This window comes from Lycium barbarum, chromosome 4 (assembly GCF_019175385.1).
Source record: "Lycium barbarum isolate Lr01 chromosome 4, ASM1917538v2, whole genome shotgun sequence".
NCBI classification, from domain to species: domain Eukaryota; kingdom Viridiplantae; phylum Streptophyta; class Magnoliopsida; order Solanales; family Solanaceae; genus Lycium; species Lycium barbarum.
In genome coordinates, this window is record NC_083340.1 from 7,857,128 (window position 1) to 7,881,792 (window position 24,665).

General features: G+C 35.6%; 1 pseudogene; it reads left to right on the forward strand.

Moving 5' to 3' along the window:
• The first annotated feature begins 14,244 nt into the window (after positions 1-14,244).
• Positions 14,245-24,665, forward strand: part of LOC132637119 (E3 ubiquitin-protein ligase RSL1-like) — a 43,253-nt pseudogene continuing 32,832 nt past the window's right edge.

A 24,665-nucleotide genomic window follows, 5' to 3' on the forward strand; every position in this document is an offset into this window, starting at 1 on the left:
TTATGCTGCTATCTACCACAATCTCAATGTAGTTGAGTGCAGCAGTGCTTGTCGCATCTTTGGAATCTCCTTTCATGGTCAAAAAATTAAGAAATTAAAGTACAAAATGAATAAATAATAAAGAGCTGTGCTGACAATTCGTTCAAATTTTTGGGCACCTATTGGCAGCTTATGCATAAAAACAACAAACAAATGCTATCATACATAGTGCATCAAGTTGTTTTCATTAAATTTGCAATATCTAAGCTACAATTTAATAGTTAAGGCCATAGTACGAGAATCTATGGTTTACTTTGATTATACGAACAAGTATTAAAAATAGCTATTCCTGTGATTATGGATTTCGAAATAAATGAAAATCTTATAATGGACATATCCAATGATAACTTCGCATTAGCATCTTTGACGATAAATTGTCAAAATTCGTTTATAAACAATACAATGAAATAAAAGTTATTATTGAATACAAATCAACTGTAACATCTTAACTTTCAAACAATAAAAAAAATCACAATTTCGTAAACAATATTACTATCATACTGCTCATTTTATATCAATAAACTTTATCAGTATTATAATTAAAACGTAACTCCTTCAGGAATAAAATTAAAATTACTTTCAAATAATGAAATATTAAAATATGATAATTTTGATACATAGAAAAAAAGACCAATGATAATTTTGATACGTAGGAAAAAGACTAACGACAAGTGAAAATGTACAAATCGTCGATGTATTTTTAAAAGAAATATTAAGTGATATTTACCCTCACGATGTTCTCAAATAGTAATGCAATACTACGACTTGTTATTTGAGTTACACCCAATCTTCTTATTTATATAGATGAACAAATATTAAGTATCATTTGTTAAAGAATTATGAGGGTGGCCTTTTCTATCACACTTTATTTTCATATTCATGCTTCACTTGTGCCCTTGTCGGGCTTATGGTTAATGTATGAATATTGTGTGCCCTTGTCAAGCTTGTTTTGTGATTATTGATGTAGTTGTGGATTGGTCACTTTTGTTGTTTTATTTTCATTCCTAGTTTCTTTAGTTTGGTTAGTTAAATATTTTTTCAGTTGGGATGGCCTTTTCTATCACACTTTATTGATAACGTCCAAATCAAGGAGGCCATGATTGATAGTGAATATTGATTTTTATTTCTAATAAAGTGGGTCTTTGTTTCTTTAATTAATATTGTTCTTTAATGTTTCTTAAGGGATTAGCTAGCCCTATGACTCACCCATTTACTTCGATTTGAGCTTGGAAGAGGAAATTGAGGTTGGGAAAGATTAATAAATAAGGATTTGAGGCTTTAAACCTCATCTAATAACTTGAGCTAAGAATAGGAAAGTTAACTTGAGATTCAATTGGTTGTGCTTAATATCACACTCTAAGGCTTGGAAAGCTTAGAGTGACATTCATTGATTTGGTTGGAAGACTTTCAATTAAATTTTAGAAATCATTATCTATTAACATAAACTTGCTCTTAGTTATAAAATTGTATAATATTTTTTACCGTTACTTGAGAGTAATTTCCATTGTATCCATGTTTGTAGTCATTGATCATTTTACTTGCTTTCTAGGTTAGTTTACATTTTTGCATTAGTTCTAATTTCTCAAAATCAAAATATATCAAGCGTTCACTCTCAACGGCGCCAAAATTCATAACGTTCAAATCCACTCCTCAAAGAGAAAGTTTACACGATCGTATGCAATATAATTACCCAACTATGAATCGGGGTCGAATCTCACAGAGAACAATATAAAGGCGATTAAGAAAGTAAATGATTTATCACCAACTAAGCTAAGCCAAACACTTTGTATGTGTCAATTTGTTGAATGACTTGGTGCACCTTGTTATTGGTTTGGAGTTTTTCATTTTTTATTTTTTTTTGGCAGTGTTGTTTGGTATTTTATGTGCTTTTATTCCAATTGGTTAGACAGAAGGCTCCTTGCCTTCTTTTCGTTGTATCCCGTTCTTATTGTAGTAATAAAATGATCTCTTATGACGATTTGTCTATATTCTATATGTTTTAATTTATGTGATTTACTTTCTTTTTAATCTGTTTCAAAAAGGCAAAAGTCATAGTGGACCCCTGAACTTGTCCTGATTTTCCATTTAGACCCCCCAACTGAAACGTTGACCATCTGAACCCTCGAACATAAGATAAATTGTGCCATTTGAACACCTCGTGCCAGCTTGGCACATGCGTGTAGTACACCTGCTGTGACATGGAAAAATAGACCAATAAAAATAAGCCATGTCAACAAAAAAAATTAATTTTAAGAAAAATTAATTTTAAAATCTATTTAAATAATTTTTAAAAAAAAAACTGAAAAACCCAACCCATCCTCTCCGATAGCCCACTTCGCCGCCGCTTCAAAATCCATTTAATAAACAAAAAAATGGTGTCGTTTTTTGTTGAAGATTTGTTTAAATAGATTTTGAAGTGGAGCAGCCGAGGCGGCGGCGGCGGAGGAGGCAGTGGCGGCGGTGAAGTGGGCTATCGGAGAGGATGAGTTGGGTTTTTCAATTTTTTTTAATTATTTAAATAGATTTTACAATAGAGTTTTTGTTAAAATTAATTTTTAATGATTAAAATTTTTTAAAAAGAAAAAATTTGGTCTCTCATGCTCTGTTTAAAGCAGTGTACTGCACGCGTGTGCCAGCTGGCACGGGGTGTTCAAATGGCACAGTTTATCTTATGTTCGAGGATCCGGATGATCAACGTTTCAGTTAAGGAATTTAAATGAAAAATCAGGACAAGTTCAGGGGTCCATCTATGACTTTGGCCTTTCAAAAAGGATGATGCACTTTTACATTCAGAAACAACACAACTTTAGCACATTATGATAGTCTTTGATTTTCATTTAACCTCTAGATATAATATTATGGTAGACAACTAAGGAAATAGTATGACAATTTGTGTGAATGTGCAAAGAGACAGATTAGGAAATAATGCAATAGGTATGCATTCCCAAATTGAGCTAACTCTAAAAAATTAGTTCAATTAATGACATCAAATTTTACATACTATTTAAGCGATTTCCTTGTTTTAAGAGAAGATAAAATTAAATGCAGTGGAATTACTTTCTATTATATATATATATATATATAGACATAGGTCGATGATGTGTAGCTCTCTTAGGCTAGGATTTGTAGTTATTTTTTTCTCATTTTTTTAGCCTTTTTCCTCATTTTCCCTATTTATGTGCTTTAAAAAAAATCGCTTCTTTTAAGAAAAAAATCAAAAGTCATTTCTTCTGAAAGTTCCAAAAGACAAGTCTTCTCCTAATCTAACATAACTACCTCATTTATTTACTTAATTCATCATTATTACCAATTATTAATTACCATCCTAAAATACCTCTCTCTTCCTTCTTAATTTTCTAATATTCTCATCTTATACATTGGCGAGTCATGATCATGGAAACTTGGAATATTTGCCACTATCGAAGTTTATGAGTGATGCTAAAAATAATGGGAATGGTGACGAAGCATAATATTCTTATCTTGCACAGAATTTGCTGGTTTGCAGCTGATGTGGCGTGATTTTACGCCACAATCGATGCTTTTTAACTATAAGTTTTACTTGTTTTTAAGCAAGTCTATGTCATTTTACGTAGTTTTTGTCATGTTTCAGGTAATACGAGGTCCCTGGAGCCAAAGTGTGGAAAACAAGCAAAAATGTTGCAAAACTGGAAATAACTGGAGGTTCTGGAAATTACTGGCGAAATATTGCTCTGCGCGATCGCGCCCACGCGGGAATTGCAATCCACGCGTTCCCGCTGTAATGAAACGCGACCGCGCCTACGCGCGGCATTAATTCCACGCGATCGCGCAGGATCGACGTGCGATCGCGATGAAGGGAGCAGGGGAGATTGACGTCATCTACGCGATCGCGCAGACACATGGCGCGATCGCGATGAAGGATTTTTCGGCATTTTCGACCAGAATTCGGATTTTGACGATGTCTTCCATTCCAGTTCATATAAATAGAAAACTAGGGCAAAATATTACAGATCTTTGGAAGCTCCCACAAGTTGGAGGCTAGGGTTCCTACAAAAATGTTCTCTCTTCTTTTTAATCCTTGTTGATGGAAATCTCTTGGTGACAATTAAGATTGATACTCTTGTTGTGCTTATTTATTCATTTGCATTGTTCTTAATCAAGTAAGTTTTTGCTATTTTAATTATTCTTGTTCATGAATGTTTTCAAGGGATTAGCTAACCTTTGAACTCGCCCATTTACTTTGTTTGAAACTCGGAAGAGGAAAAACGAAGTTGGGATAGGATAATTAACATGAATTTGGGGCGTTAACCCTCATCTAATGGAAGTTGACCTAGGAATAGGCAATACCACTTGTAGCCATATTTGGGTGTTCTTAATGCTCCTAATTGCTTGAGGGATCTTCAATTGGGTAGTCTAGTTAATCTTCGGAAGAAGTTAATTTAGAGTCATTATCCGAGGCTAAATAACATAAACTTGCTATTATTTACAATTCGTGAAATAGATTGGATCGTTACTTGAGAAGTAGTTTCCCTCCTTCCATTCTTGTTGCCATTGATCAAATTACTTGCTTTCTAGATTAGAATTTATATTTCCGTATTTTATCAAAACCTTATAAAAAACCACCATTGATGCGTTCGGACATAGCTATTGTTAGTGATAATTCCTAATCTGCTTAAATCACCTACATATTGTTCTCTGTGGGATTCGACCCCGACTCATAGTTGGGTAAATTATATTTGCATACGACCGTGCCCATTCTAATTAATAGGGTGGATTTGGACGTTATCAAAAATGGCGTCGTTGCCGGGAAACAATTGGTGTATTTTGGCTAATCTAGGAAATAAGCTAACTTGCTTTGATCCGAACCCGTAAATATTTGTGTAGTTGTTTTCTGTGTTTTATTTTATATAAAAAAAAATGGCATCTTTCCATGAAAACTTGTTTAGTAATGACTTTTATTGTGAGCATGGCCAAATTGGTGAGTTCAAATTCATGATGGAGTGTCTACTAGGTGAGGGTAATGAAAACCAAAAAGCTTTTGAAGAGTACTTGGAAACTAGTCTCCAACTTGGTTTGATGAAAGAAGAAGAAAATCCTCCACGGGCAAATCATTATGAACTACCCAATGCTCAAGATAAAAGGGTAAATCATGAAGATGAGTTTATTGGGAATGCCAAAGAAAAAAATGAATGGGAGTCAACCATTGTTCTGTACAATATGGTTGGTGTTGACCCCAATCCGGGGGAAAAAGAGGATGTCATAGTTCAAAAAGTTCAAGAGCCTTATATTCTGCAATTTGAAAATTCAACAAGGCAAAATGACATTCCTCACTTGAAAGCCAAGAAGTGTAGAATGAACAATATTTTACTTGGCGTGATCAGATATTTACCACCCCCCACTGCTCGTGGTCACAAACTTGATTCCAAGTTAGGTGCCCAATTCAAAAGCTCCAAATGGCGAGAAAAAGCGGTAAAGTTGGTATCCGTCGTGCCGCGACGTTAACTTAAGCGCTTGGTGGGAGGCAACCCATCGTTTTTAAATTTTTTAATCATTTTTGAAATTTGATTTTTTAGAATTGTTTAGTTTATGATTTGTGACTAATCTGCAAAATTTCATAATTTTTGAAGTTGTTTTGAATATGTTGAGTTTTCAGAACAGCCACAAATCAGTAGCTGCTGGTTTTTCTGCTTATTTTCTGAACTGCTGGTGTTTTGCCGAATTTTACTCTACGCGATCGCGCAACAACCCAACGCGATCGCGGTTAAAAAAAAAAAATAAAATAACTCTGCGCGATCGCGCGGAACGGACACGCGAACGCGCAGAGGCGCGTGTCCAGGTATCAAAACAGAATTAAAAGGGCAAAACGGCTTAACCCCCCTTTTTCCTTCACTTTTCCTACAAAAATCTCACTTTTCTCTCAAATTCAACTTCAAAATTTCGGAAAATTTCTTCAACTTGCAACCACAAGGTATGTGATTCCTCCATTATCTTGTTCCTAGGGTTGTTTTTATCATCTTTCCATGTTAGAAATTGTGAGTTAATTTTTTTTTTCTCCATTTATTTAAGCATGAAAATGTGATGAAATTGTTGAATTTCATGTTATATAAATTGTTGTTTGTTGTTGAGTGATGTGAGTTGAGTGTTGGGTGCTGATATAAGAAAAAAATTGGGCAAAACACAAGCTTAAAATCGTTGAATTGAAGCCCCAAAATTGATGCCCATAACCTGTTTGTGAAAATGTTTCGCTGAATCTGAAACAATTCAGCGCGATCGCGCTACTACAGGCCGCGATCGCGCTGAATAATCGACCAAAACTGACGCGAACGCGTACTGTTGATCCGCGATCGCGGTTAAGGAACCCATAAAAATTCCGCGATCGCGCCAGTTCCCTGCGCGATCGCGCTGAAGGCAAAAACCCAGTTCACAAACAGAATGCTCACACAGAGCGGTTCAAAACTTGGGTGCCCAATGTCCTTAACCCAACTCCTCATTATACATCATTTTAGGTATTCATATGCATTGTGTTTGTTTTGTAGGTACTTAAACTCAAAAAAAAATGGCTTCATCATCCAGTGCTGCCCAAGTACCCTTGATTGAATATTATGACACCACCACCTTCCAGTCAGCAAAATGTTCGAAGCTATATGATAGATTGCTGGGAAAGAGCTTCATTGAAGAGAGGGGCTTTGTAACAGAGAGTTTGGAAGAAAAGATGCCCGAGTTCTATGGAAGGTTGGTGACAAGCGGCTGGATACGCTTTGCAGATGAACCAATCAGGGCAAATCATACCCTGGTGCGGGAATTCTACGCAAATGCTGCAGAGGCAGACATTACACATAGGGCAATTGTCAAAGTCAGAGGTGTGGATGTCCTGTGCAATGCCTCAAGAATCAATGCCTATTATAATCTGCAGGATGGTGACAACAGCGAGATGGCACAGATGTACGAAAACCTGCGGCAACAATGGTTTGTGACCCACCTTCACGGTGGGGAACAACCAAAGTGGCTAAACACAATGCAGAAAAGGATTGACTCTGCAAAGTTCACCGCTGAAGCCAAAACTTGGCTTGATATTGTCACATCCAGGGTGCTGCCTTCAAAACATGATTCAGAGGTGCCGCTTGAGAGGGCTAAAGTAATTTGTGCTGTGATGGAAGGATTGCCTGTTGACGTGGGGAGGCTCATTATGCAGGAAATTCGGGAGGTGGTGCTTGAACGGACCAAGAGCTTATTCTTCCCATCATTGATCACTTACGTGTGCTCCACTGATGGAGTGCCCACAAGACCAGGCGACAGAGAAAAAGGTCCTGCTGGACCGATTTATCCGTTGAAAAAGCGAGGGCCTGGTAATGTACAGAAGAAAAGGAAGATTGATATAGCACCATCATCATTTGAGCAGTTCACATCTACTGCATCAGATTCGATTGGTGGGGCATCTGCCCCTCCCATGGCTATACCAATCTTGCCACCACTGCAAGAAGCCGCCAGGCCTTTCCAATATATCTCCACCCAGGTCCATGGGGTGGACAATCGGATCCAGCAGCTAGTGGCTAGTCTCCCTTCGGGCCCACATGGAGAAGGCACATCTACAGCTCCCTCTGTTCCTATTGGTCCGACATTAACAGGTGTGGTGGAGGACATGAAGCATATCAAAGAAAAGCAGGGAAAAATAGAGAGGAGGCAGAAAAAGGCAAGAGAGCACGCCAAGAAGCAAAGCAAATTTCTGAACAAAATGATGAGCATTCTGAGGAGTGTATGTGGAGCACAACATGAAGAGGAGGAAAATGAGGACGATTTTGTCCTGCCAGAGCCCAGCAGCTCCAGTTCAAAGGGTGAGCAGAGATGACCATTAGCACGCAGTGCTAGGAGGTATGAAAAAAAAAAAATTCTCTGTGTTGATGTACTGCAGTGAGGACACTGCAAGTTTTTTCGTTAGGGGTAGGAACCTCCTCGGCTTTTCTTTGCCAGAGTTCTTTTCCTGAGGGGAGTTTTATTTTGTTGAAACTGGCATGTTTAGGATGTTACTTAGGTTGAATAGAGTAATTTTGTTTTATTTGGTACTACTTGGTAACTAATGGCATGTATTGTGTTTTGTTGAAATTTTTAGACCCCTCGAAATTTTGAAAAATGCATACTTAGAACAGTTATTGTCTGACATGATTGATTCTTTATATGACATTATGATTGTTGGGGTGTTGTGTGTGATGAATTACTACTTAGGAGGTCACAAGCGTAAAAATTATTGTCCTTATGCCGATGTGTGTGTGAGTTGTTAGTTTGATTCTGTTTATGCATGTATAATCTAGAACTTGCCCGGTTGGTCTTGTATGAAATCCGAAAGTTAGTTTGGTTGTGAGATGATCTTAGGCTTTCTTTGTTGAAATAGTCACTTTGCCTAAATAAGCCTTACCAAAAGTGTTAAATACCCTTAGTTTCCCTTTTGAGCCTTTTTGACCTTTTTCTTGGCTAGCCAATTATGAAACCTTACCCTTTGTGAAATTAATCCATCTTCGCACCCGTTCCCTCCTTGAGGCTACTAGTTAGATGAGGCAAAATGCCTAAGTTGGGGGTGAACTAAATGTGGAGTACATGTTAAAAACATAAGTTGGGGGTGGTGGAGTTTGCTAGTGGATATTCGATGTGGTAGTTGCGTATATATATATATATATATATAAAATAAAAAAAAATAAAAAAGATTTGTAAGTTGGTTAGAAGTAAAACCACATCGAGGTTGAAAACTGAAAGAAAATAAAGGGGTGAAAAGAAAAGAGGCGAATTAAGGTGACAAGATGTTGTAGTGTTCAAGGAGGGTGAGTCACTAATATCCAAAAAGTATCCGACCCGTCCCTAAACCTACATTACAAGCCGAAACAAGTCCTAATGTGATCACAACCGAACGAGCTTAGGATGAGAACATAGAAAATAAGGGCAAGCCTATGGTATTTGCATGTGTAAATATGAATTTTCTTTGTGAGTGTGAGTGTTTTTCTCTTCTCTTTCGTCTTCGTCCCATTCTTGTCGTATATATGTGTGTTGGGACATTCTTTGGTCTATGTGAGGGCATAAGGATGAAAATTGAACAAAATAAAGTGACCGCCTAAAGTAGCGTTTGTGTGCACCATAATATGTTCGATAATATGATGTCATTCATTGAAGCTTCATGGTTAGTTGTAGTGTTCTTGAGTTGCGTATGTTGCTTTAAAACAGAAATTGGGGTGGTCCTTGGAAGAAAAACATGCATGCCGGTAGTTCAAAGTTAAAACCAATGTAGACATTGTTATTCTATAATATCTAGGTGTTAGATTGAGTCATGGTTTTGTATGGCTTGCTTGAGGACAAGCAAATACTTTAAGTTGGGGGTGTTGATGTGGCGTGATTTTACGACACAATCGATGCTTTTTAACTATAAGTTTTACTTGTTTTTAAGCAAGTCTATGTCATTTTACGTAGTTTTTGTCATGTTTCAGGTAATACGAGGTCCCTGGAGCCAAAGTGTGGAAAACAAGCAAAAATGTTGCAAAACTGGAAATAACTGGAGGTTCTGGAAATTACTGGCGAAATATTGCTCTGCGCGATCGCGCCCACGCGGGAATTGCAATCCACGCGTTCCCGCTGTAATGAAACGCGACCGCGCCTACGCGCGGCATTAATTCCACGCGATCGCGCAGGATCGACGTGCGATCGCGATGAAGGGAGCAGGGGAGATTGACGTCATCTACGCGATCGCGCAGACACATGGCGCGATCGCGATGAAGGATTTTTCGGCATTTTCGACCAGAATTCGGATTTTGACGATGTCTTCCATTCCAGTTCATATAAATAGAAAACTAGGGCAAAATATTACAGATCTTTGGAAGCTCCCACAAGTTGGAGGCTAGGGTTCCTACAAAAATGTTCTCTCTTCTTTTTAATCCTTGTTGATGGAAATCTCTTGGTGACAATTAAGATTGATACTCTTGTTGTGCTTATTTATTCATTTGCATTGTTCTTAATCAAGTAAGTTTTTGCTATTTTAATTATTCTTGTTCATGAATGTTTTCAAGGGATTAGCTAACCTTTGAACTCGCCCATTTACTTTGTTTGAAACTCGGAAGAGGAAAAACGGAGTTGGGATAGGATAATTAACATGAATTTGGGGCGTTAACCCTCATCTAATGGAAGTTGACCTAGGAATAGGCAATACCACTTGTAGCCATATTTGGGTGTTCTTAATGCTCCTAATTGCTTGAGGGATCTTCAATTGGGTAGTCTAGTTAATCTTCGGAAGAAGTTAATTTAGAGTCATTATCCGAGGCTAAATAACATAAACTTGCTATTATTTACAATTCGTGAAATAGATTGGATCGTTACTTGAGAAGTAGTTTCCCTCCTTCCATTCTTGTTGCCATTGATCAAATTACTTGCTTTCTAGATTAGAATTTATATTTCCGTATTTTATCAAAACCTTATAAAAAACCACCATTGATGCGTTCGGACATAGCTATTGTTAGTGATAATTCCTAATCTGCTTAAATCACCTACATATTGTTCTCTGTGGGATTCGACCCCGACTCATAGTTGGGTAAATTATATTTGCATACGACCGTGCCCATTCTAATTAATAGGGTGGATTTGGACGTTATCAGCAGCCCGACGTTCGTTTGCGAGCCAACACACTACAGTAATTGCCACTTGGTATGATAGATAAAAATACTTGGTGGAATTCAAGACCTTCTAATCCTGTTATTGCTTTTCTCTTCAAAATTTGCCCAATAATCATTACTTGATTTTTGTGGAAAACAAGATGCAGTGGTAAATATGACAGTAAAAAACCTTTCTTGCACAGAATTTTTCATCAGATCTCCCAAAATATTTTAAACGTAGTAAGACTTCAGTTTCTTAATTTTAAATATGACCTATCTTGGATGGAACTAACTTGCCTCCTTGAGAAAAAAAAATGGCTTTTAAAGTGTGCAGGACAGTCTTTTAGAAGAGACCAGCCATCAACTTTCTCAAAATTAATAGCGATGGAAGTCACAAGGATGGATCCAGTGGTGGAGGAGGTGTGATCAGAGACTCTCAAGGGAAGATGATCATGGCATACTCCACCCCATTTGACGAGGTTTCCAGCAATGTGGCCGAAGCCAAAGCCCTTCTTTTTGGCATCCAATGGAGCATTCAAAATGGGATAAATTCATTGGAATTGGAAACTGATTCCATGATCCTTGCAACATGGGTTAAAGATGTATTCAAGATCCCTTGGCAAGTTGACGCAACCATCAAGGAAATTAAAAGAGCTTTGATTGGCACTTCTTGGTCGATTCAACACTGTTTTAGAGAAGCTAACAAGGTGGGGGACACTCTTGCTTCATTGAGCCACTCGTCCCAGACCAACAAGCTTTACAACAATTTTGATGATCTCCCCCTAAAGGTCAAAGGTCTGATCAATCTGGACAAAGCAGGTTTTTCAAACTTTCGGGTAAGGAACAAAAAAGCTAAAGAAATCAATCTCAGTGATGTGGTACATAATGTATAGTTGGTACCTACTTTTTTGTGAGTCCAAAGGAAAATATGAGAGCACTACTCTCATCAACTGTAAAGAGCCTTCGGGCGATAAGTTCTGCATGTTTAACAAGACATTGTCTTGGAAGAAACATTATAGCACAATGGGCATGTCCATTGGCTTAAGTAGACTCGGAGAGGTTAGGCAACTTGTACCTCGAGTTCATGTATTCTCGTTTTAGATTTTAATATACAAGATAGGGGTCGCCTAACCCCCCACCATGAAGGTGGCTTTAAATTAAAAATAAAAAATAAAAAAATAATTAGTAGATAATCATTTAGATTTACATGCATTTAATTTGGTTGAGTTACAGTTTTGTTTACAAAGCATAACCCTCTTCCAAATTGTACTTTTAACATATTTCCTAACAAAGAATTGTGAGAAATTAAAGAGTTCATCAAACTGTACTAACACAGATATTACGAAGCAGATTCTGATGAGGCATGTTCATAATGGATATCTAATCACCGATGTTACCACTCTCTCAACCCAGTCACTCAACAAAAAGAGAAACAAAAATAAAGAAACCATTTCTCCAGGAAGTTCTATATGTCAAAGTGATATTAGAGTCCAATAGAAATGTCATGATGTTGTCAAACGCTATTCCTGAATGTAAGCTCTATTTTGTCTTTCACCTCCGAAATTATTATTCTCAAAATTTGATTCACATATATTTTTCATCTTATTTCCTACTTTCTTCATTGTAGATGATTTTTAAGCTTTGATGTGTGGCTTGACACCTTTTCAATTGGAAACGACTATGAAAGTTGTAATATCAAATTGTTATTGCTCATTTCGTTGTTTTTGTTTTTCTATTTCTGTTGATCTTAATTTGGAAGATTGTATTTTCGAACTGTGTTTTTAGCCTATTTTTGCTTTAATTGCACAAATTGAAATATAATTTTTGTTTAGTGTGTTAGTTTTTTATGTTTCTTTCCCCTTCTTTTTGGTTTCTTTGATTTTGGTTTTATATTTTTTGTGGGTTGATTGGCGTGTGTTGTTGTAACATTTACATTAGTTTTGTAGTTATTGATGCATCATTATCTATTGGATGAAGTTTTAGTTGGTCAAAATATAATCAAAATATCTCTCTAGAGATCAACACTAATTCAACTGAGGTAATAAAAATGATTAATGAGGGTCACTTGCCTTACAACTTCATTATTTCTGAATGCAGATGCTTGAAGATAAGGCTGGGAAGTCCGATGCTAAGGCATAGCTGTAGGGAGCAAAATAGAGTTGTAGATATTCTAGCTAAGGAAGGCGGGAAGCAAGTGCTTTTTGATGAAATTAAGATCCTAGCAGCTCCACCAGCTTTTGTTAGACCTGTGTTTTAGGCAGATTTGCTACAAACTAGTTTTGAACGAAATCTTTCGGTTTGTAACACCCATGAGGTTGATATTTTGGGACAACATCATGGCTCTAATGCCATAAACTCTAATTTTGATGTAGATATAACCTAATATATATCAGTAGTATCTATTTAGCAAAAAAAAAAAAAAAGGATTATCTCTCTTTCAACCAAAAAAAAAGTCTGCTCTATAGAAAAGAATATAATCGATTGACATCTAGTGTTGTATTTGGCCAACTTATTATCCGCGTCTGATGTTGTTTCAATTCTAGATTTGTTGGATTTCTCTTTTTTTATTTGGTTTTTGTTTTCCCGACTTTATTATTTATTAATAAAATTTCACCCCTTAAGTATTAGTTAGAAGTTTCTTAGAAAAAATTACGAAATCGCGCGGTAAAACTTACTAGTTATGATATAAAAGGAGTTATGTATTAATCAAGTAGTAATTAATTACATGGCTATCATATTACAATTTACACCTAAGCTATCCTACAAATTTTCTTGAGTGGGATGTTTTTCCTGTTGAATTTAAATATGAATGGAACTATCACTATAAGAAAGTACAAAAATGACAACAACTTTTTGAGAACAAAAATAATATTATTGGCAAAATTTATATTTGTCAACAACTTAGTTTTATTGTTGGCATATATGATGAAACTTTTAAAAATGAACTTTTTTGTTACCAAACAATTTAATTTTGTTGTTATATATTAATTATTGTTGCAAAAAGTACTTTTGGCAACAACAAAAAGTTGTTGCACGTTGTTGCAATAACAGCTGATGAGAAAATTTTATGCAACAAACAAAAAAATGTTGTTACCAAAAATACTTTTTGCAACAATAGTCAATACTATGACACCAAAATAATTTTTGTTTGGCAAAATGTCTTCTTTCTTGTAGTGTATATGAGATGTTCTATATTATCAATGTAGTTAAGCGGATTATATTTCAGTGACATTCTTTTATGTGTTACTAGACCGCCAACCGTTGGAGTATTTTTGCATAATTCTTTAATGCAAATTTATTTACAAAATCATTACTCATACTATAAAACTTAAACATTTCCCTTTGTGTTGTCGAGCAAGAAGTCATTTAAATATCAAATTCAATCTTAATCATAATCCTTGCTTATCTCATAAAAAGAAGTTAGCTAACTGCCCTAGGACTCGGAGTTCTTTTCCTTTTCCCGTAAAGTTATTCTATATGACAAATTTAAATCAGCATAACTAACTTATTAAATGATGCCATAAATTTGTTTAAATTGCTCCAAGTATACATGGACTCACAAAGTGACATAAAATATCGAACACTACATCACCCACTCCTGATCATGGGAAACACACTGCAAAAACTCACCCAAAATCAATCACAACACAACCAAGAATACAAATTGCAAGTAGTGACAGAATTACCAGTTGACCCTCAAGAATCATTCACGTGCGAATTTTGTATCGAGCCTATGTTGTTACCCAACAAGAAATTCAACAACTAAAATCTTTGTTTTCACCCCTTCTGTATCGACTGTATAACAAAGTACATAAACGTCAAGCTAAACGACAACATTAGCAACATTCTTGTTGGAATTATCCTTTGTACTTAGGAGTCATTTATTTAATGTTTGTTTGGTCTTTTATTTAGTTGAATTGGTCAGCTCCTAGTTACTAGGAAGTGGTTGAGATAGTGGAGTCTGTTAGGAGTCCTAATTAATGTTCACTTAGTCGTGGGTTTGTGTGTTTTATGCGCAGCACAAAAGTCTCTGTAAAAGCCTATATAACGGCTTCCCCTTGTTGCTATTTAATATATCGCTGTTTCTGCAGTAATTTATTTTCTTCTGGTGTGTTTTCATCTCTATTTCATATCAGTTTGAGTTTGTTCAATCTGCAAAATATTAACAGTGGTATCAGAGCCAGGTTATCCTGAGAGGGAAAACAAGTGAGGCAGCCAAAATTTCTTTCATCTCCTTTTACATTTAACCAATGGCCACAGAAAATAATTTTGTGCAAGCAGCTATTCCACGCTTTGATGGTCACTATGATCATTGGAGCATGTTAATGGAGAATTTCATGCGGTCCAAGGAGTATTGGCAGGTCATCGAAAATGGAATTCAGCAGCCAGCAACTGGCACAACTTTGACATATTCACAAAAAGAAGAACTCGAAGCTAGAAAGCTAAAAGACCTGAAAGCAAAGAACTATCTCTTTCAGGCAATTGATCGTCCCATCTTGGAAACAATTCTTTGCAAAGAAACTTCCAAAGATATTTGGGATTCCATGAAGAAGAAGTATCAAGGCTCTACAAGGGTGAAGCGTGCACAGCTTCAAGCTTTGAGAAAGGATTTTGAAACACTAGAGATGAAGGAAGGAGAATCTGTCACCAATTATTGTGCTAGAACAATGGAAATCACCAACAAAATGTGTTTCCATGGTGAGAAGATAGACGATGTTGCCATTGTGGAGAAGATTTTGCGCTCGTTGACACCAAAATATAATTATGTGGTCTGCTCAATCGAAGAGTCAAAAGATATAGATGCACTATCTCTTGATGAATTGCAAAGTTCTTTACTGGTTCATGAACAGAAGATGAACAAAAGTTCCACGGTACAGGAGCAAGCATTAAAGGCTTCTACTAATACTCATTCCAATAACCATAGAGGAAGGGGTAGAGGTAGAGGCCGAGCAAGAGGAAGAGGAGATCGTGGAGGCAGAGATTTCAGCAGAAATTTCAAAGCCAACACTGATCAATTTCAAGGCAAAGGCAGAGGTCGAGACCATGACAAATCCAAGGTAGAATGCTATAGATGTCACAGATTTGGTCATTATGCATCAGATTGTTATACTAGACTGCCTAATGATAAAGAAAAGGAAGAAAGTGCCAACTTTGTCGAAAATAAGGAAGTAGAAACTTTGTTAATGGCTGTCCAAGATGGAATAAAACATGAGTCGGATATTTGGTATATAGATACTGGATGTAGTAACCACATGTGTGGAAGTAAATTTTCTTTTTCATGTCTAAATGAAAATTTCCATTCCACTGTGGCATTTGGTGATTGTTCTACTATTGAAGTGATGGGGAAAGGTGATATCAAGATTAAAACCAAGAATGGTTTTGTTGAAACAATCTCTAATGTGTTGTATGTTCCCGACTTGAAAAGCAACTTACTTAGTGCTGGTCAGTTGCAAGAGAAGGGTTATGTCATCACTATTAAGAAGGGTGAGTGTGAAATTTATGATCCTGTGAGAGGAGCTATTGCAGTAGTTCAAATGAGCTCCAACAGATTATTTCCGCTAAAGATTGATGATATTCAATCTTGTTTGATGGCTGAAGTCAAGGATTCCTCATGGTTGTGGAATTTTCGTTATGGTCATTTGAGTTTTGGAGGATTGAAGACACTCCACCAGAAAAACATGGTCACAGGGCTTCCTCAAATCACTGCTCCTTCCAAAATCTGTGAAGAATGTGTTGTTAGCAAACAACCTCGCTCTCAATTTCCTAAAGGAAAGTCATGGAGAGCAAAGGATGTTTTGGATCTTGTGCATTCAGATCTTTGTGGTCCAATAAACCCAACATCCAATGGAGGTAAAAGATATTTAATCACTTTTACCGACGATTTTTCAAGGAAAACTTGGGTTTATTTTTTGCAAGAGAAATCTGAAGTTTTTTCAATATTTAAAAGCTTCAAAGTTGGTGTGGAAAATGAAGCAGGAAAAAATATCAAGACTCTCCGAACAGATCGTGGTGGCGAATATTGTTTGAAAGAATTTGAAGGTTTTTGTATAGATCATGGCATTCGGAGAGAGCTTACAGCTGCGTATACACCACAATAGAATGGTGTATCGGAGAGAAAAAATATAACCATCCTCAACATGGTGAGAAGTTTGTTGGCAAGAGGAAGCGTTCCAAAAACTTTCTGGCCCGAGGCAGTAAATTGGAGTATTCATATTTTAAACAGAAGCCCAACTTTTTCTGTTCAAAATATGACACCGGAGGAGGCATGGAATGGGAGAAAACCAACAGTAGATCATTTTAGAATTTCTGGATGCATCGCATATGCTCATGTCGCAGATCAGAAGAGGAAGAAACTTGATGACAAGGCTGAAAAATGTGTTTTTCTTGGTGTAAGTGAATTTTCCAAAGCATATAAATTGTTCAATCCATTGACAAGGAAGATTGTTATCAGTAGGGATGTTGTTTTTGGTGCGGAGAACACTTGGGATTGGAATGGGCAGCAGCTTACCCAAGTACTCTATGATAGTGACGTTGAACCAGAGAAATTTTCAACAGCTTGCACACCGAAAAATTCAGCAACTTCAGCAACAGTTGCTGTAGAAAATGAAGAAACAACTCGGTCTGTTGGGCGTATTAGAAGAAGGCCTGCTTGGATGGAAGATTATGAGGTAACTGGAATTGAAGATCCAATTACTCACTTTGCTTTGTTTTCAGATTGTGATCCTACGTCTTTTGAGAGTGCCGTGAAGGAAGAAAAATAGAGAAAAGCAATGGATGATGAAATTAATGCCATTGAACGAAATGATACTTGGGAGCTGATCTTCCAAATGGACAGAAAACTATTGGAGTAAAATGGGTCTTCAAAATGAAGTTGAAGGAAAACGGTGAAGTTGACAAGTACAAGGCACGTTTAGTGGCTAAGGGGTACAAGCAAGAATACGGGATCGATTATACAGAAGTATTTTCTCCCGTTGCGAGGAATGATACAATCAGATTGGTAATTGTGTTGGCGGCTCTGAAATCTTGGCCTATTTTCCAATTAGACGTCAAGTCGGCATTCTTACATGGGTACTTGGACGAACAGGTTTTTGTTGAACAACCCCCAGGTTATGTTAAAATTGGAAATGAGCATAAGGTTTACAAATTGAAAAAGGCCCTTTATGGACTAAAACAGGTTCCCCGAGCATGGTATAGTCGCATTGAGGGGTATTTTCTAAAAGTTGGTTTTTCGAAATGTCCTTATGAGCATACACTTTTTGTTAAGATTGGGGATCAAGGAAAAATACTCATTATTTGTTTGTATGTTGATGATCTTATATTTACTGGAAACTGTGGTGTGATGATTGAAGAATTCAAGAGGTCAATGATGGATGAGTTTGAAATGTCCGATCTCGGATTAATGCATTACTTTCTTGGCATAGAAGTAGTGCAATCTGATGACGGGATCTTCATTTCTCAGAAGAAATATATAGGAGAAATTCTAGACAGATTTCAGATGAGGGATTGTAATCCTGTTAACACTCCTACAGAGCTTGGTTTGAAGCTACACAAAGATCCTACTGGGAAGAAGGTTGACAGCACACTTTACAAACAGGTTGTGGGCAGTTTGATGTATCTCACTGCAACAAGGCCTGACATAATGTACTCTGTGAGTTTAATCAGTAGGTATATGGAGAATCCTACAGAAATGCATTTGTCGGCAGCGAAGAGAATTCTCCGTTACTTGCAAGGAACGAGAGACTTTGGGATATTTTATAAGAAGAATGAAAAATCCAAGTTGCTCGGTTATACTGACAGCGACTATGCTGGTGATCAAGATGATAGAAAAAGCACTACAGGTTACGCTTTTATGTTCAGGTCTGGTGCTATTTCATGGTCAGCTAAGAAGCAACCAATTGTCACGTTGTCTAGTACGGAAGCCGAGTTTGTTGCTGCGACTGCTTGTGCTTGTCAAGCTATTTGGTTGAGGAGACTTCTAGAGGAGTTGAAATTCAAGCAACCAGGAGCTACCAAGATCTTTTGTGACAACAATTCAGCAATCCAACTATCCAAGAATCCAGTGCTACATGGAAGAAGCAAACACATCGATGTGAAATTTCACTTCCTGAGAGATCTCACAAAGGAGAAGGTCATTGATGTTGTCTACAGCAAGAGTGAAGACCAAGCTGCTGATATTTTAACCAAGCCTCTCAAATATGCAGCATTTGTGAAATTGAGAAAGCTACTGGGAGTTTGCACTTTGAAGGAGGCTGTCGCTTGTGAAGTCAGTTAAACTGAAAGTCTGAGACTTATCAGTTTAAGGGAGGCATTGTTGGAATTATCCTTTGTATTTAGGAGTCATTTATTTAATGTTTGTTTGGTCTTTTATTTAGTTGAATTGGTCAGCTCCTAGTTACTAGGAAGTGGTTGAGATAGTGGAGTCTGTTAGGAGTCCTAGTTAATGTTCACTTAGTCGTGGGTTTGTGGGTTTTATGCGCAGCACAAAAGTCTCTGTAAAAGCCTATATAACGGCTTCCCCTTGTTGCTATTTAATATATCGCTGTTTTGCAGTAATTTATTTTCTTCTGGTGTGTTTTCATCTCTATTTCATATCAGTTTGAGTTTGTTCAATCTGCAAAATATTAACAATTCCATGTCCCTCCTTAAACTGTAACCACTTTTTCGACCCAATGTCTTGTTGAAATCTAGTGAAACCCCAGGTCTTTGTTAAATGGTGTGAGATGTTGTGTGAGTATATCATCATTCTGATCAGCATTCCCTATGTCTATTCCAATGACTTCCACTGCAACTTGATGAGGAAGAACAACCGAAAGTCTTTGTAGATCCCATTCCCTCATTGATAAAGTCTCTAACATTGTTTTTGTTCATATGCAAATAAGTTGAGCATATTTAAAAGGCGGAATATCTAAAGACTCCTTTAAACTTGGTGGTCAGATCTCTTAAACTATCAATAGTCTTATTAATTACCCTTCTGAACCTGGCTATTTGATAGCCTTTAATATACTATATTTTTGTTGTATATGTAGATCGCATTGAATATGTAGTATAACTTAAGCATATAGTATATTTTTGTTGTGTCTGGTTACAGAAATTGTACTGAAGTCTGGGAAAACCTACACTCATAATAGCGGTGAAACACTTCACGTCGAAATGGACGCTCACTTTTCACATATGTTGCTATTTCTTTTTGTGGTCATTATGATATTCATGTGATTTACTTGTATTTTTATTTTAAAAATACAAATAGATTAGTTTGTAGGTACTACTGATTAGGCAATAGAGATGCTTTCTTAAACGAATTAGTAGATAATCGTTTAGGTTTACATGCATTTACTTTGGTTGAGCTACAGCTTTGTTTACAAAGCATAATCCTCTTCCAAATTGTACTTTTAACATATTTCCTAACACAGAATTGTGAGAAATTAAAGAGTTCATTAAACAGTACTGGTACAAATATTACAGAGCAGATTCTCTGAGGCATGTTCATAAGGGATAGCTAATCACCAATGTTACCACTCTCTCTCAATCCAGTCACTCAACAAAAAGGACAAAAAGAGAAACAAAATTAAAGAAACCATTTCTCCAGGAGATTGTAGTTTTATATGTCAAAGTGATATTAGAGTCCAATAGAAATATCATGATGTTGTTAAACACTATTCCTGAATGTAAGCTCTATTTTGTCTTTCACCTCCGAAATTATTATTCTCATAATTTGATTCACATATTTTTTTTCATCTTCTTTCCTACTTTCTTCATTGTAGATGATTTTTGAGCTTTGATGTGTGGCTTGAGACCTTTTCAATTGGAAACGACTAAACGACTACGAAAGTTGTAATATCAAATTGTTATTGTTCATTTCTTTGTTTTTAGTTTTTCTATTTTTGTTGATCTTAATTTAGAATATTGTATTTTTGAAATGTGTTTTTATCCTATTTTCACTTTAATTGCACAAATTGAAATATAATTTTTGCTTAGCATGTTAGTTTTTTTATGTTTTCTTTCTCCTTCTTTTTGGTTTCTTTGATTTTGGTTTTATATTTTTTGCAGGTTGATTGACGTGTGTTGTTGTAACATTTACATTAGTTTTGTAATTATTGATGCATCATTATCTCTTGGATGAAGTTTTGGTTGGTCAAAATATAATCAGATTATCTCTGTAGAGATCAATATTGATTCAACTGAGGTAATAAAAATGATTAATGAGGGCCACTTGCCTTACAACTCCACTATTTCTGAATGCAGATGCTTGATGATAAGGCTGAGACATCCTGTGCAAAGGCATAGCTACAGGGAGCAGAATGGAGTTGCAGATATGCTAGCTAAGGAAGGCGGGAAGCAAGTGCTTTTGATTAAATTAAGATCCTAGCAGCTCCACCAGCTTTTGTTAGACCTGTTTTTTGGGCAGATTTGCTACAAACTAGTTTTGAACGAAATGTTTTAGTTTGTAACACCCACGAGGGTGATATTTTGGGACAACATCATGGCTCTAATGCCATAAACTCTAGTTCTAATGTAGATATAATCTAATATATATCAGTAGTATCTGTTTAACCAAAAAAAGAAGAAGATTATCTCTCTTTCAACCAAAAAAAAGCCTGCTCTATAGAAAAGAATATAAGCGACATCCAGTGTTGTGTTTGTCCAAATTATTATCCCCGTCTGATGTTGTTTCAATTCTAGATCCATTGAATTTCTATTTTTTTTGTTTGGTTTTTGTTTTCCCGACTTTATTATTTATTAATAAAATCTACCCTATTAAGTATTAGTTATAGGTTTCTTAGAAAAAATTACGAAATTGCGCGATAAAATTTACTAGTTATGATATAAAAGGAGTTATGTATTAATCAAGTATTAATTAATTACATGGCTATCATATTACAATTTACACGTAAGCCAGCCTGCAAATTAGTCCACGAACCAAACAACTCTTTAACGTGACATTGCGCAGTCATCAATCAAAATTTTCTTGAGTGGGTTGTTTTTCCTGTTGAATTTAGATATGAATAGAACTATCATTACAAGAAAGTAAAGAAATGACAACATCTCTTTGGCAACAAAAATAATATTGTTGGCAAAATTTAATATTTGGCAACAACTTAGTTTATTGTTGAATATATGATGAAACTTTAAAAAATGAACTTTTTTTGTTGCCAAATTTTGTTGTCATATATTGATTATTGTCGCAAAAAGTACTTTTGGCAACAACAAAAAGTTGTTGCACGTCGTTGCAATAACAGCCAATGGGAAAAGTTTATGCAACCAAAAAAAAAAAATTGTTACCAAAAATACTTTTTGCAACAACAGTTAATACTATGACAACAAAATACTTTTTGTTGGCGAATGTCTTCTTTCTTTCTTGTAGTGTATATGAGATATTCTATATTATCAATGTAGTTAAATGGACTATATCTCAGTGACATTCTTTTATGTGTTACTAACTCATACTTGTTATGGACCGCCAACCGTTGGAGAATTTTTGCAAAATTCGTTAATGTAAATTTATTTACAAAATCATTACTCATATTATATAACTTAAACATTTCCCTTTGTGTTGTTGAGCCACTGAAGAAGTCATTTAAATATCAAAGTCAATCTTAATCATAATCCTTGCTTATCTCATAAAGAAAAAAGTTAGCTAACTCCCCTAGGACTCGGAGTTCTTTTTCCTTTTCCTGTAAAGTTATTCTATATTACCAGTTGAACCTCAAGAATCACTCACCTGCAAAATTTGTATCGAGCCTATGTTGTTACCCAACAAGAAATTCAACAACCAAAATCTTTGTTTTCATTCCTTCTGTACCCACTGTATAACGAAGTACATAAACGCCAAGCTAAACGACAACATCAGCAACATTCCATGTCCCTCCTTAAACTGTAACCACTTTATCAATCCAATGTCTTGTTGAAATCTAGTGAAACCCCAGGTCTTTGTTAAATGGTGTGAGATGTTGTGTGAGTATATCAGCATTCCCTATGTCTATTCCAATGACTTCCAATGCAACTTGATGAGGAAGAACAACCGAAAGCCTTTGTAGATCCCATTCCCTCATTGATAATGTCTCCAATATTGTTTTTGTTCATATGCAAATAAGTTGAGCATATTTAAAAGGCGGAATATCTAAAGACTCCTTTAAACTTGGCGGTCAGATCTCCTAAACTATCATTAGTCTTATTAATTAACCGTCTGAACTTAGCTATTTGATAGCCTTTACATCCGTAGATGCTAATGTGGCAAAGAGACTATAGTTGGCAGCCTTTACACTCTCTTAGGTGTGTGAGGATGGAAAAAACTTTAAATAATTAGCTCTCTTAGGTGTGTGGGGATGAAAAAACTTTAAATAATTAGCTCCCAAATAGGCTATTTTTACCTTGTGCGGGTTATCTCTCCTGTGTGGTTTGCAAGCTATTGCACAGGAGCCGGATTTACCCTGTGCGCACCCGAAGAGTAACGGCTGCGGGTTCCCATGTCATAAAAAAAAGGCTATTTTTCAACTGTTAATTTTCACATAGTCATATATAATGGTTTATTTAGTTCAATTATGTATTTATTCTTGCTCCAGCTTAATATAAATTTATTCGTTTAATGCAATAACGATTTGTTCCAACTATTTATTTCAACTGTGTATTGCCTTATCAGGCCAAAATCAATTGAAAAAAACTTAAGACTTCCAATATTTTTAGTCAAATAAAAAAGATTTAACCAAAATAATGAAATTGCAATTGTGTACTTCTTTTCTATGTCTTATTTTGATGCAATGAATATTATTTCAACAGTTATTCTTTTCTTTTTCAGGCCAAATTTATAATTAAAAAAAATTACTTGGTGCGAGCTTTTTCATTTTTAGTGAAATAAAAAGTTTTAGCAGAATAATGAAGTTTCATCTGTATAATTCTTATTGTATCTTATTTAGATGTAATGACTATCTGTTTCAACAGTGTTGGCAAAATTTGTAAAAAAAAAAAGAAATGGCTAAAATATCATCATTTTTTAGCCAAATAAGTTTTTTTGGCCTAAAAAGTGGAGTTCTAGAAAAAAAAAACTAATTTGACCTGGAAAAAAGTATGTAAAAAAATACTAATAAATTTTAAAAGTAAATGAAAAAATTAAATGCCACGTGGACAAAAAAAATCATGTGACAAGTGAGTGCATCTCACTTTCTTAGGATGAAATCGTACGGGAACAAAAACTATCAAGAAAATTAGATAATTTAGGGAGAATTTGAATAAACACGCCAAATTTAAAGTCAGTCTCAGCAATTATAATGCATCACGACTTCAATAGACCTCTAATATCTAGGGATAAAGCTCGACTTCTCAATCACTAAAACTTAAAACTCAATCACGAAAAGATTAAGAAATTAATGTACAAAATGAATAAACAAGAAGGAGCTATCCTTTCACAATTCGTTGAATTTCTAGGCACCTATTGTGCAGCTTATGCATAAAAACAATAATTATGTTTTCATTATATTTTCAAAATCTAAGCTACAATTTAACAGTTCGGGTCATAATTTTCAAACCTGTGACTAAAAAACCAGAATCCATGCAGGTACAAAAAATTCTCTTTTGCTTGATGAAATGAAAAGGACGGGGAACCTAACAAACCTCCCCACCATACATATGGTGGTTGACAAAAAAAAAAAAAAAAAAACAAAAAAAAAAAACAAAAAACAAGCACAAAAAATATCTATTCCTTTTGATTATGGATTGTGGAATAAGAAGTTAAAATGAAATTACTTTAATGAACATATCTATCCAAGCTCCAATGAAAACATCTCATTAGCATCTTTGAATATAAATGGTCAATATTTCCGGTGATTTTTTTGGATTTACATAGATTGGCCACGATCTATGAATATCACACATACTAATTGTCCTAAAATTATAAAGAGAAGTACTAATTGATAACCTTAACATTGTATTCACACTTCGAACCAAAGTATTGTGTACTTTCTTGTAATTTCCACAATATGCTTTTTAATATTGACATCGGTAATATTGATGAAAACTAAACATATAGAGGCC